At 37.6% G+C, this 13,839-nt stretch overlaps 1 protein-coding gene and 1 non-coding gene across 10 annotated transcripts in view; both read left to right on the top strand.

Moving 5' to 3' along the window:
* Positions 1 to 13,839, top strand: part of Cep112 (centrosomal protein 112) — a 471,814-nt gene that overhangs the window by 308,309 nt on the left and 149,666 nt on the right. The gene's annotated exons all lie outside the window — the stretch shown is intronic.
* On the top strand, positions 5,431 to 5,537 carry LOC123463730. Its single transcript, XR_006639118.1, has one exon. It is a non-coding gene; the product is annotated as a U6 spliceosomal RNA (small nuclear RNA).

Below are 13,839 nucleotides of genomic sequence, written 5' to 3'. Positions count from 1 at the left end.
CGAATATAGATCTGACTCAGTGGTCGTGAATTCTCTGAGCCTGGTTTTGTCATATAATGTTTTTCTTTCTCTAGGCAGCGTGGTCTAGGTTGGCAGTATTTCAGAACTTGGTTCCTTCGGAGAAATCTGCTGTCATTCTGGTGGCCTGCCTTCCTTATGTGACTTGGTATTTCTCTCTTGCTGCTTTCAAAGTACTGTTTTGTTCTTTACACTTCTGACTTTGCATGTTTGGTATTTTCAGTGTTTCTTGTATCTGAAGTGCCATATCTTTTCCTAACTAAGGGAAATTGTATTTTAATTGTTTATTTACTCCACTGGAGTTTGTCTTGAACTTTATTTTCCTTTGCTTTCTTTTTCCCTCCCTTCCTTCTTGTCTTCCTCCTTCCTTCCTTTCTTATTGCTGACTGAACCCAAGGTCTTGCACATGCCAGTCCAGTGCTGTATCACTTTGCCACATCCCTAGCAATACATCTATGTATGTGTGTGCATTAAAAGCATGTATTTTATAGGTGCAAAAAAGGTTTGCTAATATAGATATGCCTATTCCACAACTCAGAGTACAATGGTCAGTTTCAATGATAACATATAGCCTGTACCACTGCACTTACAACTAAAACATTAGTAACCAAGCCAGGTGTCAAGTATCTTATAACATTTTTTTTATGTTTTTCAGAATGTACTACAAATTATTGAAAAGAAAAGAGCTGCCTTTTAAATGTGTGCAGATGTGAATTCTGGCTAACAGAACAGTTTTAATATTCATCTATAGTATTTTCTGGCAAAGATAATAGACATTTGTTTCCATTGCTTGACTTTAACAGATCAGTAGACATCCTCAGAATACTCAGAGGAATCAACCTTGGGTCATGGAAAATAGTTCATAAAATATTGGCATCTTTGAATCTTATTTGTAACAGTTGCATATTTTATTGTGCATTTCATGGTTTTGAATAAGGAATTTAAATAGATATTTAAGTGGTATTTTAAAGACTTGTAATTTAGACCTGCATCTCAAAAACTATTGTAATCTAATATGCATTATGGTGTTTTTGTCGTTCTAAAATATTTCATTAAATTTGAAGTAATACACATTTTAGAGTCTTTCCGAGAACAAGAAATGGTCAGAATTTCCGTAACTCATACAGTAACTAATCGTCCATTCAGTCCTATATCTGATGTTTAACTTCACAGAAGGCCTGTAAATGGATGATGTGAACTTCCAAATCTCTGTTTTCCTTAGGAATTTATGAGTGAATAAGTCGACATGTATTTTACAAGCATTTACTGTGCATTCAGCTCAGTGTTGCAAAAGATCATGAAAGACATTTACTTTGCTACTGCTTTCTAAGAGCTTTTCTTATTGAAACAAAGCAAGCATTTTAAAAAAAAAAGCTTGATCCAGCATGGTGGTGCACGCCTTTAATCCCAGCACTAGGAAGGCAGGGGTAGGAGGATCGCTGTGAGTTCAAGGCCACCCTGAGACTACATAGTGAATTCAAGGTCACCCTGGGCTAGAGTGAGACCCTTCCTTGAAAAATTTTTTTTAAAAAAAAAGCTTGAAAACGTAGGTTTAAGAAAATTCTACATTTGGAGCAAGCATGGAATGAGAAAGGCATATAAAGTATTTGCTAAGACAATCAGACAAGGGAAGTAAAATGGGAAACTGAGTTTAGTAATAATTAAGTTTAGTCGTAATCGAAACAATGCCAGATAGTGATTGCTTATGAAAACTTGTTATTTTAAAACAAGATTGAAGATGGCTTTAATGTTTTAATGTGCTGCCTTTCTAAAACTACATAAGAACCAAAGTGAAGCTGAAGGCAGAGCTCCCGGGAACAATGAAACCATGCACCTGTGGGAGGCTGTTAGCACCTGCCGAGGGACCTCAGTTTGAATCTACATTTTCCAGTGACAGATGTATAAAGAGAGCAGAGAATTCGAGTAAGATTCAGTACAATAAACTTTTAGAAGTCATTAGTTTCAGTTCTTGGAATTGAAAACTTTGGGGAAGAAGTGACATAGATTCTCACAAGGATCAGGATATTTTGCATCCCCAGCAACATCCTCACAGAAAATCTTTTCTTTTCATCTTTTTATAGCATGGAGTCAGAATAGGTGTTGCTTTGACTTTATATTTTCTAAAAGTAGAGTGATTACAGTAAGACATGATATATAAGAAGTTATTCTAAACTCTAGAATTTGTGAAGTTTGTGAAATTGCGTTAGTGTTAGATAAAAACAAATTAATGAGCAGATTGTATTTTCCCTAATAAAAATTAAATCTTTGTTGTTTGAATGCTGTCTTGGTAAAATAAACAAAACCTTGTTATGTAGTATTTTCCCTGGTGTGGATAATATTATCTCAGATCACCCAAAGGGAATTAAATAGCGATATCCCAAAATACCTTTGTTATAAGATAACCCATATTAACCTTAAGGAGAAAGTCATAACCAAGAGTCTTACCATTTGTTGTAATTCTTGAGAGTTTTTTTTTTTTTTTTTTTGCTTTGGATTTTGCTTCTGATAATTTTATTCATTGCAATGAAATACTGAGAAAGGATGGTCAAGTAATGGCAAGAGGAGAAAGAAGTGTTCACATGCTCCTTAGATGATCTTTTAATTGTTTCTAATACATTCATATTGACACCTTAAAATATGTAACTTTTTATCTTGTGCAGAACAGGCTTTGCTATATTTAACAAAAAAATTTACAAACTTTTCAAAAATATTTAAATGATGTTTGCAAAAAATAAAGATAAATAAATAAAAAATAAATGATGGCTACCTACCTAAAGTGTATAAAGTAAATGACTTCTATGTATATCTCAGTGATGTCTGAGTCTCTGAATTAGTTTGGGTATTGCCACATCACAAATCTGACTCCGTTCTGTGTTACATTGAAGTGAAACATTTAGTCATATTGCCAGCACTTACTAAATGCTTCACTTGAATACTTGAATATAAAGAAGAACAAAGAAAAAAATTCATTGACCAGAACCTAAAGGGTCAAAGAATATTTTAATGAAAATTATAAATTAAAAATTAGTTTATATCCCATAAAATGTTGCTGAGGGTAAGAGTAACCCTTTCATAGTCTTAGCTCAGATTAGATGTGAAGCTCTCCCAGGGCGATTGGGCTACAGTGGAGAGTCTATAGAATTTCCAGATCGTCTGTCTTTATTAAGTTACAAACTAAAAATAAGCTACTGTAAAGATGTCCAGAATGATGTTTTGACATGCTCTACTGCCCTGTACTACCTCAGTACTACTTACAGCACCAAGGAATTGGGTCACACTTTAGTCAAAAATCCAGATGTTGAGATTGATGTTTATTTTTTAAATGTCCAGTGAGACCTCAGGAACCAAAGAAGCAAATTGGATTTGTCTTGTGTATAAAGCTACCTAATCTTTACTGTTAAGAAGCTAGTTTAAAATAATGGCATATGTGTGTGTGAAGGCCAGTACACCTACCATGACTCATGTGTAGAGGTAAGAGGACAAGGGGGCACTGGCCCCTCCTCTGCCACCCTGCTTGAGGCTGAATCTCTTGTTTCATTGTTGTTCACCAATGCATTTGGATAGCTAATTATGAGAGAAATGGCATTTTTGTACAATAATTTACATGAATGTAAAACACCATTTTTTCTTTGATTCGATCTTCTAAGCAGAAACAATGAAAATTGTTCAGGAAGCTATTTTGTAATCTTTTTCAGTAAAAATCTATTGTGTTAGTATAACATCTTCACATAACAAATTTAGCCACTGTTTTGTAATATTTTCAAATATTTAATATTTTAGGTATGATCTTATAACTTTTATTCTCATAATTTTTGGTTTATTTGACCAAACGAAATGAAAAGCATTGTGTCAGTTACTTTCTTCTTGCTTTGAACAGATACATAATCGGAAGTAACTTAAGGAGGGGAAAGGGTTAATTTTGCTTATAGTGCCAGGGAGATTCAAAGTTCACTGACCACATTGGGGTGAGGAAGCAGGAAATGAATAGGAAATAGGACAGGGCTATTAAAACCTCAAGCTTGCCCCCAGTGACCTACTTCCTCCAATAAGGCTCCACCCCCTAAAGGTTACAAAGCCTTCTCAAGTATATACATGAGCCCATAGGAGACATTTCACATTCAAGCCACATTAATGAACACGTGAGATATCTATATTTTAACTAATAAGTAACCATCTCCTTTAGTTTTGTAGTTTTAAACAACTTCTATTCTTATACTGTTTCAAAATTGTGTTGTGAGTTACAACTTATATGTTTGTACAAAAAATATATTTTAAATATTATGGAAGACCTAGGTAACATTTTAATTTTGTTTTCATATATTCTTTTTAAAAATATTTTGTTTGTTTATTTATTTGAACACACAGAGAGAGAGAAGAGAGAAGAGAGACACAGAGAGAGGGAATGGGCATGCCAGGGACTCCACTGCAGAGGAACTCCAGATGCCTATGTCACCCTGTTCATCTGGCTTTATGTGGGTAGTAGGGAATCAAACCCAGGTCATTAGGCTTTGAAGGCAAGGGAATTAACCATTAAGCCATTTCTCTACCCCTCAGAAATTCTTCTTTGCAATACTTGTATGAAAGTAAAGAGTAGTATTCTTTGGAAAAAAAATTACAAACTGTTTCCACATTCTCTTTAGAAAAATAGCATAGCAATAATAAATAAAGGTATACATATGTGCATTTTAAACAAAATGACTATAATAGTATATTCTATTATTCAAGGAAGAAGTAGCGTAGCAATAATAAATAAAGGAATAAATATGTGTATTTTAAACAATATGACTATATTAGTATATTCTATTATTCAGTGAAGAAATAGGGCTGGAGAAGTGGCTTAGCAGTTAAGCACTTGCCTGTGAAGCCTGAGGACCCTGATTCAATACTCAATTCCCCAGAACCCACGTTAGCCAGATGCATAGGAGGCGCACGTGTCTGGAGTTCGTTTGCAGTGGCTGGAGGCCCTGGTGTGCCCATTGTCTGTCTGTCTGTCTGTCTGTCTGTCTGTCTGTCTGTCTCTCTCTCTCTCTTTCTCTCTCTCTCTCTCTCTGTTGCTCTCAGATAAATAAATTAAAAAAAATAAAAATTAAAAAGGAAGAAATAATACTAATTCAAATTAGAAAATTGAAGAGAAACATTACCCAAATCACTTTATAAAGCTCAGCATTACACTGAAAAAACAAAGTTACACAATTATGTTATAAGGAAAAGAAAACTACAGACTACATACACACAAAAAAAATTCTTTTTTTTTTTCTTTTGGTTCTTTTGAGGTAGGGTCTCACTCTAGCTCAGGCTCACCTGGAATTCGCTATGTAGTCTCAGGGTGGCCCCGAACTCATGGTGATCCTCCTACCTCTGCCTCCCGAGTGCTGGGATTAAAGGCGTGCCCAGCTTAAAAATTATTAACAAGTACTCAATTCAGCAGCACGTATACTAAAAGTGAAATTATACAGAGAAGATTAGCATGGTCCCTGCTCAAGGATGGCATACAAATTAGTGAAGTGTTTCATATTTTTAAAAAATCCTTAACAAAATATTACCAGTCAAAATCAACAGCATATAAAAATGATGATATGCAAGGTTTGTTTTAATATTCAAACATTACTATAATTTATCATATCAATAGAGAAAGAAAACACATTCTTTCAGTAGAGGTATAATGAGCATTATATAAAAGATAGTAGTTGGGCTGGATAGATAGCTTAGTGGTTAAGGGCCTTGCCTACAAAACCTTATTACCCAGGTTTGATTCCCCAGTACCCACATAAACCCAGATGCCCAAAGTGGTACATGCATCTGCAGTTTGTTTGCAGCAGCTAAAAGCCATGGCATGCCAATTTTCTCTCTCTCTCTCTACCCCCTTGCAAATAAACAAAATAAAATAAATTTACAAAAACAAGCTTTTAAAAAAATAATACTTATCCAAAGAGAAACTAAAGACCAGTTACCAGAAAAAGGATGTTATATAACTAAAATTGTAATTGGTGGTAAGAAGATCAGCCACAGAACATCATGTCTACTCTCTACTTCTATTCCACTTTATGTTGGAGACCCCTAGCCAGTGTAACAAGGCAAGAAAAAGAAATGAAGAGTGTAGCAGTTACTTTCATATTGTTGGGACTAAATACACAACTAAGCGCAGCGTATTGAAGGAAAGGGTTTATTTATGTTACAGTTTTGAGGGAAAGTTACTAGCATGTCAAGGGAGGAAGGGCAAGAGCATAGGGCCAGCATCTGATCATTAAATCCACAAGGAGGAAGTACAAAGGGTAAAGAGAACTTCCTCCAGTCAGGTTCCACCTCCTAAAGGCTCCACAGACTTCCTGGTCTGCTCTACCTGGTGGGGATCAACTATTCAAACGCAGGAGTCGACAGGGGACATTTGACATTCCAACCACCACTCATGGCGATTCTCCTACTTCTGCCTCCCAAGTGCTGGAATTAAAGAAGTGGGCCACCATGCCTGGCTACAACATATCTTTTACATGAAATAACTAAAAATATGTCCAAAAAGCCTACAAGAACTATTAAGTCAACTTACCCAAATCACAAGATAGCAAGTCAATGTACAAAATGAGTTATGTTTTTGTGCAGTGAATGATTTGAAATTGAATTTTTAAAAGTTGGTACCATTTACAGTAGAATCACAAATAGTAATATTTTCATAACAAGACTTATGCAAGGTCTGTAGAATGACAGCTACAAAGCTTTCATGATGTAAAGAGCTAAGTGAAGAAAAATACCCAGCTCATGGTGGGGCAGAGACTCAGTCCAGTTAGAAATTCATTTCTCTCAAATTGACCCTTAAAATCAGCACAGGTCTAAAACTGGGTGTGTGTGTACATGCGTGCACTTGCGTGCCCAAGCAAATGTGTGTATTTATTGCAAAAATGTTGAAAGTGGAGCTGAAGAGAAGGCTTAGCAGTTAAGACACTTCCCTGAAAAGCAACAGACCCAGGTTCAATTCCCCAGGACCCATGTAAGCCAAATGCACAAAGTGGCACATGTGTCTGGAGTTTGTTTACAGTAGCTGGAGGCCCTGGCAACCCATTTTCTCTCTCTCTATCTTCTTCTTTCTCTTTCTCTCTCAAACAAGTAAAAATTTTTAAAAAAGGAAATGTTGGAAGTGAGTCTAAATTTCATTTGAGCATTATCTAATCATGTTAGAAAATGAATTGTTTGAAGGATTATGCTTCCTGACATCATGACTAAATAAAGTGGTTAGAGACTTCTAGTAATGTGCCACTGGGGTAAATATAAACATTTTAACCTCTGAGTAAAAGTAAAGAGTCCCAAAATAGGCCAATACATATAATCAATTGATTTTATTTTTTAAATACAAGACACAGATGTGCTAAGATAATGGTTTAGAGGATAGTTTTTCACAAATGCATTGGATATACAGTCAGGTAAAGAGCTATAACTTTTAGACACATTTCTGCAGAAGGTAACTTAAAATGAATCACAGGTCTAAACATAAATGCTAAGAGCACAAAAGTATAGGAGAAAACACAGGAGAGAAATTTAGTGATCTTGGGCTAGGCTAGCATTTCTTTGGGTACATAACATGTGAACCATGAAAGAAAGGCAGACTTCACCAAAATTTACAAATTTGGAGATAGGATAGATGGTTCAATGGTTAAAGTTGCTTGCTTGCAAAGCCAGGTTCAATTCCCTAGTAACACATAAAAGCAGATGCAGAAAGGGGTGCATGCATCTGGAGTTAATGGTTTCAGTGGTGGGAGGCTGTGGTGCAGCCATCCCCTTCTCTGTCTTCAGGTTGTCAGGCTTTCAAACAAGCACCACTAGCCACTGGGCATCTCCCCAGCGACTGGCTTTTCTTTCATTCAGGTGCTGGAGACTGAACCCAGGTCCTCATGTTTGCTTAGCAAGTGCTCTTACCCTCCGTCCCTGAATCCTAGCAGTTTTCAAAACAAGCTTGTATTCCTTATGAGCTCTAATTCTAAAGGTTCGAAATCTGATTTTTAAAGCACGCTTCTCTCTAAATATTGCTTGACATCTGTAAAATTCCTGTCTGCTGCAGTAGCAATGCTGCTAAGTCACTGACTTCTGAAAGCTGCTCAATTATCATTCATTGTCTTTAAGAGATTAGGGCTGTGTGTCTCGAAGGTGCCTTTTCTCCAAATAAAACTGAAGTTTTGTTGCTCTATTGTAATATTGCATTTTAATCTGATTGGTTTGTTGTGGAGATAATATATAACAGGAACCAAAAATAGTTCAATGAAAAGCTTCAATTACAAATGGCTGACTGATGTTTGACTGCTTTAGGTGCCCTTGTCAGTCACATTAGACTGTTGCTTTTGATAGATGTGGAAAAATCTTCTCTGGGCTTTTCAGGTCTGTTTTGGTGCAATGGGTATAAATCATTTCTATTCTTAACTGTGAATGGAAAAAAAAAAAACATTTTAAGCATTTTAATATCCTCATGAGCAGAGAAAAGTTTTTAAAATCAAGGAGGATTAAAATATTTCTTAACATGGGCTGGAGAGATGGCTTAGCGGTTAAGCGCTTGCCTGTGAAGCCTAAGGACCCCGGTTCGAGGCTCGGTTCCCCAGGTCCCACGTTAGCCAGATGCACAAGGGGGCGCACGCGTCTGGAGTTCGTTTGCAGAGGCTGGAAGCCCTGGTGCGCCCATTCTCTCTCTCTCCCTCTATCTGTCTTTCTCTCTGTGTCTGTCGCTCTCAAATAAATAAAAATTTAAAAAAAAAAATTTCTTAACAAAATTTGCTCTTAGCACATGGAATTATTGAAAAGCAGCAAGGTCAGAAAATTATGTGTGAACAATGCAAAGGAAGTAAGGACCACTTTACATTTTATTAAAGTGCACTTCAATATGGAGCTATAGACCTACCAGCATGCACTCTGTTGTAGACAACTGTGTGGCTCTTCATTTTGGTTTGGTTTGAAGTAGGAGATTGATAAAGGCAATTTAATTTTTTTCATTTAATTAAATAACACTTATGAAATTGAAGTATTGTTTCACATGCTGTCACTGGACTCTAACTCACAGGGGATAAATCTGGTACAGAAAAAACAATGCATGCCACACTCCTAATCATAACTGTCAGTAGCCAAGATGCCACTGGATGGTCTGACCCACTAATGAGAATCATTGAAATTCACTGGCTCCTCAGTTATTTAGCTCATCATTCCTCCATCAGCCACTTGTTTGTGGGTCTGCACTAAAGACCGTGACAATTCTAATAACTGTACCACCTTCATATATTGATTTAAGACACAGCATTCTGCTGTCTCTACCCAGCTCATGTTCCATCTTTCAAACTCGCTTTACATTCTCATTCCAATGTTCAGTGTTTTTTGTTTTTGTTTTTCATTTTTTGTTTTGTTTTGTTTTGGTTTTGAGGCAAGCCCAACAGACTGCTCCATTTCTTATGAGAGAGAGGAGAGGATTGTCACACCAGGGCCTCCAGCTACTGTAATTGAACTCCAGACACGTGTGCTACCTTGTGCACATGTGTGACCTTGTGCATTTAGCTTATGTGGGATCTAGAGTGTCAAACATGGGTCCTCAGGCTTCATAGACATGTGCCTTAACTGCTAAGCCATCTCTCCAGCCACCGACATTTTTTTTTGTCTTATGTCACATGTAATCCATTAATGTCACTATTTTTCACTTTCAACATATTGTCTTGTCTTTACTTCTGAGCTCAGATTTCACAATCCATCAGTATAATCACCCCTTGAACTAATTTTGACTTCCTTATCCCTCTTTTGCTCGACTATCATTGGCAAGTCCCCGCCCCAGTTGAACCAAATACTCATGTGCTCTTCTTCTATAGCTAAACAACTGAGTTTGATTCTAGAGAATAGATTTATGTCAGCTGCACCTGATTCAACTCATGGCCCAAAAGCTTGAATAGGATGCTTAGCACTGGGGTAGTTTATTTTTTTCTCAGTGTAAACAATGCTATGCCCATTTTCTTCTCATATTTTCAGCTTGCTTTTGTATTCCTACTTGGAAACAATTGCCTCAATGTTATATGAAAAGTGGAAACAAACAGAAGAGATGTTTATCAACCCACCCCAAATATACCTTCCAGTTGTACCTACCAGCATAGATTATGGTTTCTCTCCTTTAGGTGGGAGATGTGGGCCTCTGTATGAGGACTGTACTGGTTTGTCACCCTTCTCAACCATATTCAAGACTTTTCTCCTGTTATCCTCCACTCTTTTGCATCAAGATTTCTTCTCCATTTCCAAAATCACAAAACATGTTAATATGTATTAAATGTATTTTGACTACCCATGTTACCATTTGCCTTGTCTTGACCTCCAGATTTTAGTAGGTTAACTCAATAATATTTTAGCATTATAGGTATTCTTTTATGTCTAAACTAATTCATTATTTATCATTTGATTTTATTGACACTTTCCCATTTGAGAAATCCTGTGTTGGTCAGCAGGAAGATTCCTTTATTTTGAGCACCAGTGGTCATTCATAGCTGGATAAGAGGTGGAAGGAAGACCTCATGCCTGCTCCTTTGTATATTGCCTCAGACCTACAAGAAACTTGGAAATGAGTGTGGGAAGTGGGGTGCAGGGTCAGAAGATGAGTATTCAATATAAAAATGCACTGCAGTAATCCAACCCCTCCCCTGCAACATTTGTATTTCTCTATTTGTCTTTTCAGCTAGAGCCTCTTGTTTTCTCTTTTATCCATGGCAGTGAAGCTCTTAGTCATGTCAGTACACAAAAACGTGTGTTCAACTAAAAGGTGATCTCTGAACTGAGGTGCTTGTCATCACCTGAATTGACCTCCTAGTGTTGACCCCACTGGCACCCTGTTCTTCTAGCTCTGCTCATACTATCATTCAGAGGAGCTTCTTGCTCTCCCATGAGCTCTCCTGCCATCTGGCTGTGATTACTGCACCTCCTCTACCGGCTACACTTTACATCCTTCATCATTACCTGCTTTCCATGACCCATCATGTTCAGTCCCATAACTTGAAACGTCTACCTGATGATGATATCCAGGTTGTGTCTCTAATCCTGCCTTCTTCCATGAGCGCCAGACTCTTCCTAAACATTGGCCTTAAATTTGAATAGGCTTCTCACACTTAGCCTTCCTGAGACAGAAATCTTGATTCTCTCCCAGCCTTTTCCAGATCAGTTAACAGTACTTATTTACTCTTGGCTCATTTCTGTCACACTTCCATTCCTTCTATCAGGAATTCTGCTTCTCTCTTTAAACCGTGCCCCACATCAGACCACTTCTTGGCATTTCTGCCATGGCCACCTTACTGGAAAGCACTGGACACTCTTGACTGGACTGTTGTAGCAGCTCCCACCAATCTTCCTGTGTTCACATTTATTCACTCTAGCAGTTTACTTGCACATCAGATCCTCTTGAAATGCATGAGGTCATGTGGTCATGTGATGTCCAAGCTCAAAACCTCCCATGGGCTTCTTATCACTGTTAGAACAAAATGGAAACCACTTACCTTCATCCTCAAGGAGCTGTGGATCTGGTCTCTCTTCCCCTCTCTGACTTACCTTTTACCTTTCTTTCCTTCATTCATACAGTTCCAGCAATGATTCCCTTATCATTAATGACAGGCCAAACTTGCTCCCATCCTTTATCTGAATTTCCCTATCATTTCCCAGTTAACTGCCTGTTTTGGCAATAAATACCAGAATATGCCCTATCACTTTCTTTTTACCACACGCATTTCTCAGTGCTTGTGTCTTATTAGGGACATAACTGTGCTTGTTGTGGTCGCCCCTGTGCTTACAGCACTGCCTGAGACACAGCAGGCAGCCTGCATAGCTTTGTCGGATGGATAGCTGGGTGGCTGGCTGACTGGTGTTGGGTCTTTAATGTTTTCCCCAACTATGGCACTGAAAAGAAATTATAAAGAGTTATTCTTCAGTCTTCACAAAAGAATGGCAGTTATATGGATACTTCTAACTTCTAAAAGCAGGCTAGAAAAAACAATAAGCAATTTTTCTGCTTTAGTATCAAATATGCAATTTAAAATTCTGAAAACAACACAGAACTGGTAAACCTTTGAAGAATGATAACTACAGTGATAAAGGGAATGAAGCTGCTTTCATACAAATTTTTTTAAGTTTTGATTTTAAACAGGAGGTTTGAATGATTCTGTGCTCAGATACTCTTACATGTATCGGTAAATTCAGACTCTTTTCTCAACAAAGCATTGTTTGGATGAATTTCAAAAAGCTCATTCAAGTCAAATAAAGAAAAGTACAAAAATATTTCATTTATCGGCCATTTTGAAGGAATTAAAAGTCCTATGTGTCAGTTTCCACACACAGTCTATGTGTGTGAAAGCTTGCCAGTTTAAATGAAATTTTTCTAACATATTCTACATGTTATTCTTGCCTTTCAAACAAACAAAAAGCAATGCTAAAGACATGAGCTTGCAGTCATCACTGACAGTACTTTGGTGCAACATACAAATTCCCTGTGCTATGGGCTGGGGCATGCTTTGTGGATCAAACGCTTCCCATTCAAGTGTGATGACCTGAGTTCAGATCCCCAGCACCTACGTAAAGTGCTGGGCAAGATGGCGTGCACTTTCTAACTGCAGTGCTGGGGAAGTGGACACAGAAGGATCCCTAGGACTTGCTGGCTAGCTAGTTGAGCCCAATCAGTGAGCTCCAGGTTTGGTGAGAGCCTCTGTCTGAATAAGTAAGATGAAGAGTAACAGAGGGAGACACCAGCTTCAACATCTGTCTTCCACAAACACGCACACACATGAAACCTGTGTATACACATACATATCAATATTCACATACAGGCATACCAGCGGCCCTTGTACAAAAACAGAAGGATTCCCTGTACTCAATGTGACCCCGTGGTTATTTCCGGTCCCTCTTCTTGACACCGTTCTTCTACCACTTCTCCATTCAGACCTTACTCTGTGCTGATGACGGCCACTGTCCTTTTGATGATTGATATATGACCAATAGCACAACTGAAGACCCAAGGACAGCTCCTAAAATATTGACACCACATCCACTGGGACGCTAACCTCTGGGCAGGAGGGCTTAGTGGTAGTGGTAGAGCTAGTGAAAATAACACAATGCACGTTGAAATGATGGTGTTGATGGGATTGCTTAGACAGGGTTTAACCTTGGCTAGATGGACTGTGTTCCTCACTAGCATGGTAGTATTTAAGTAGTTCAGTTAATAGCATGTTGAAAATATGGTTCCTATTTAGGATGACAGTACATTCTGTTTGTTTTTTGTTTGTTTGTTTGTTTTTTCTGTCAAGGCAGGGTCTAATGTAGCCCTCAGTATATAGTTCAAGGATGACCTTGAGTTTCTAATCCTTTTCTGCCTCCAGCAAGTTCTAGGGTTATAGGCATGCATGTCTACACCTGGTTTGACATGGTGTCGGGGTTTAAGCATGGCGCTTTGTGCATGCTAGCGATTATAGGCATGCATCTCTATACCTGGTTTTACATGGTGTTGGGGTTTAAGCATGGCGCTTTGTGCATGCTAGCCAAGCACTCTACCGAGTAAGCTGCCTTCCCAGCCTCTTTCAGTGCAGTTCTTGATGTTCTCTTGAGTCTCAGTAACTTTAATTATAAACTTATAGACAATATCAAGTAACATAAACTATGTATTTACTCTTCATATGAGCATATTTCAAATACCTTCTAAAGTAGCAATGATTATTTTCACTTAACCCAGGATATAGCTGCCTATAATTAGAAATTAAAACTCAAGGGAATTTTTTTAAAATATCATTAGATATATACTTAATGGAAATTTGTGTTTGACATTTTAAGCAAAAAAGAATATGAATG

The sequence above is a fragment of the Jaculus jaculus genome, chromosome 9 (assembly GCF_020740685.1).
Source record: "Jaculus jaculus isolate mJacJac1 chromosome 9, mJacJac1.mat.Y.cur, whole genome shotgun sequence".
In the NCBI taxonomy this organism is placed as follows: domain Eukaryota; kingdom Metazoa; phylum Chordata; class Mammalia; order Rodentia; family Dipodidae; genus Jaculus; species Jaculus jaculus.
Note: the sequence above shows the minus strand (reverse complement) of the source record. Positions and strands in the feature narration are given on the sequence as shown.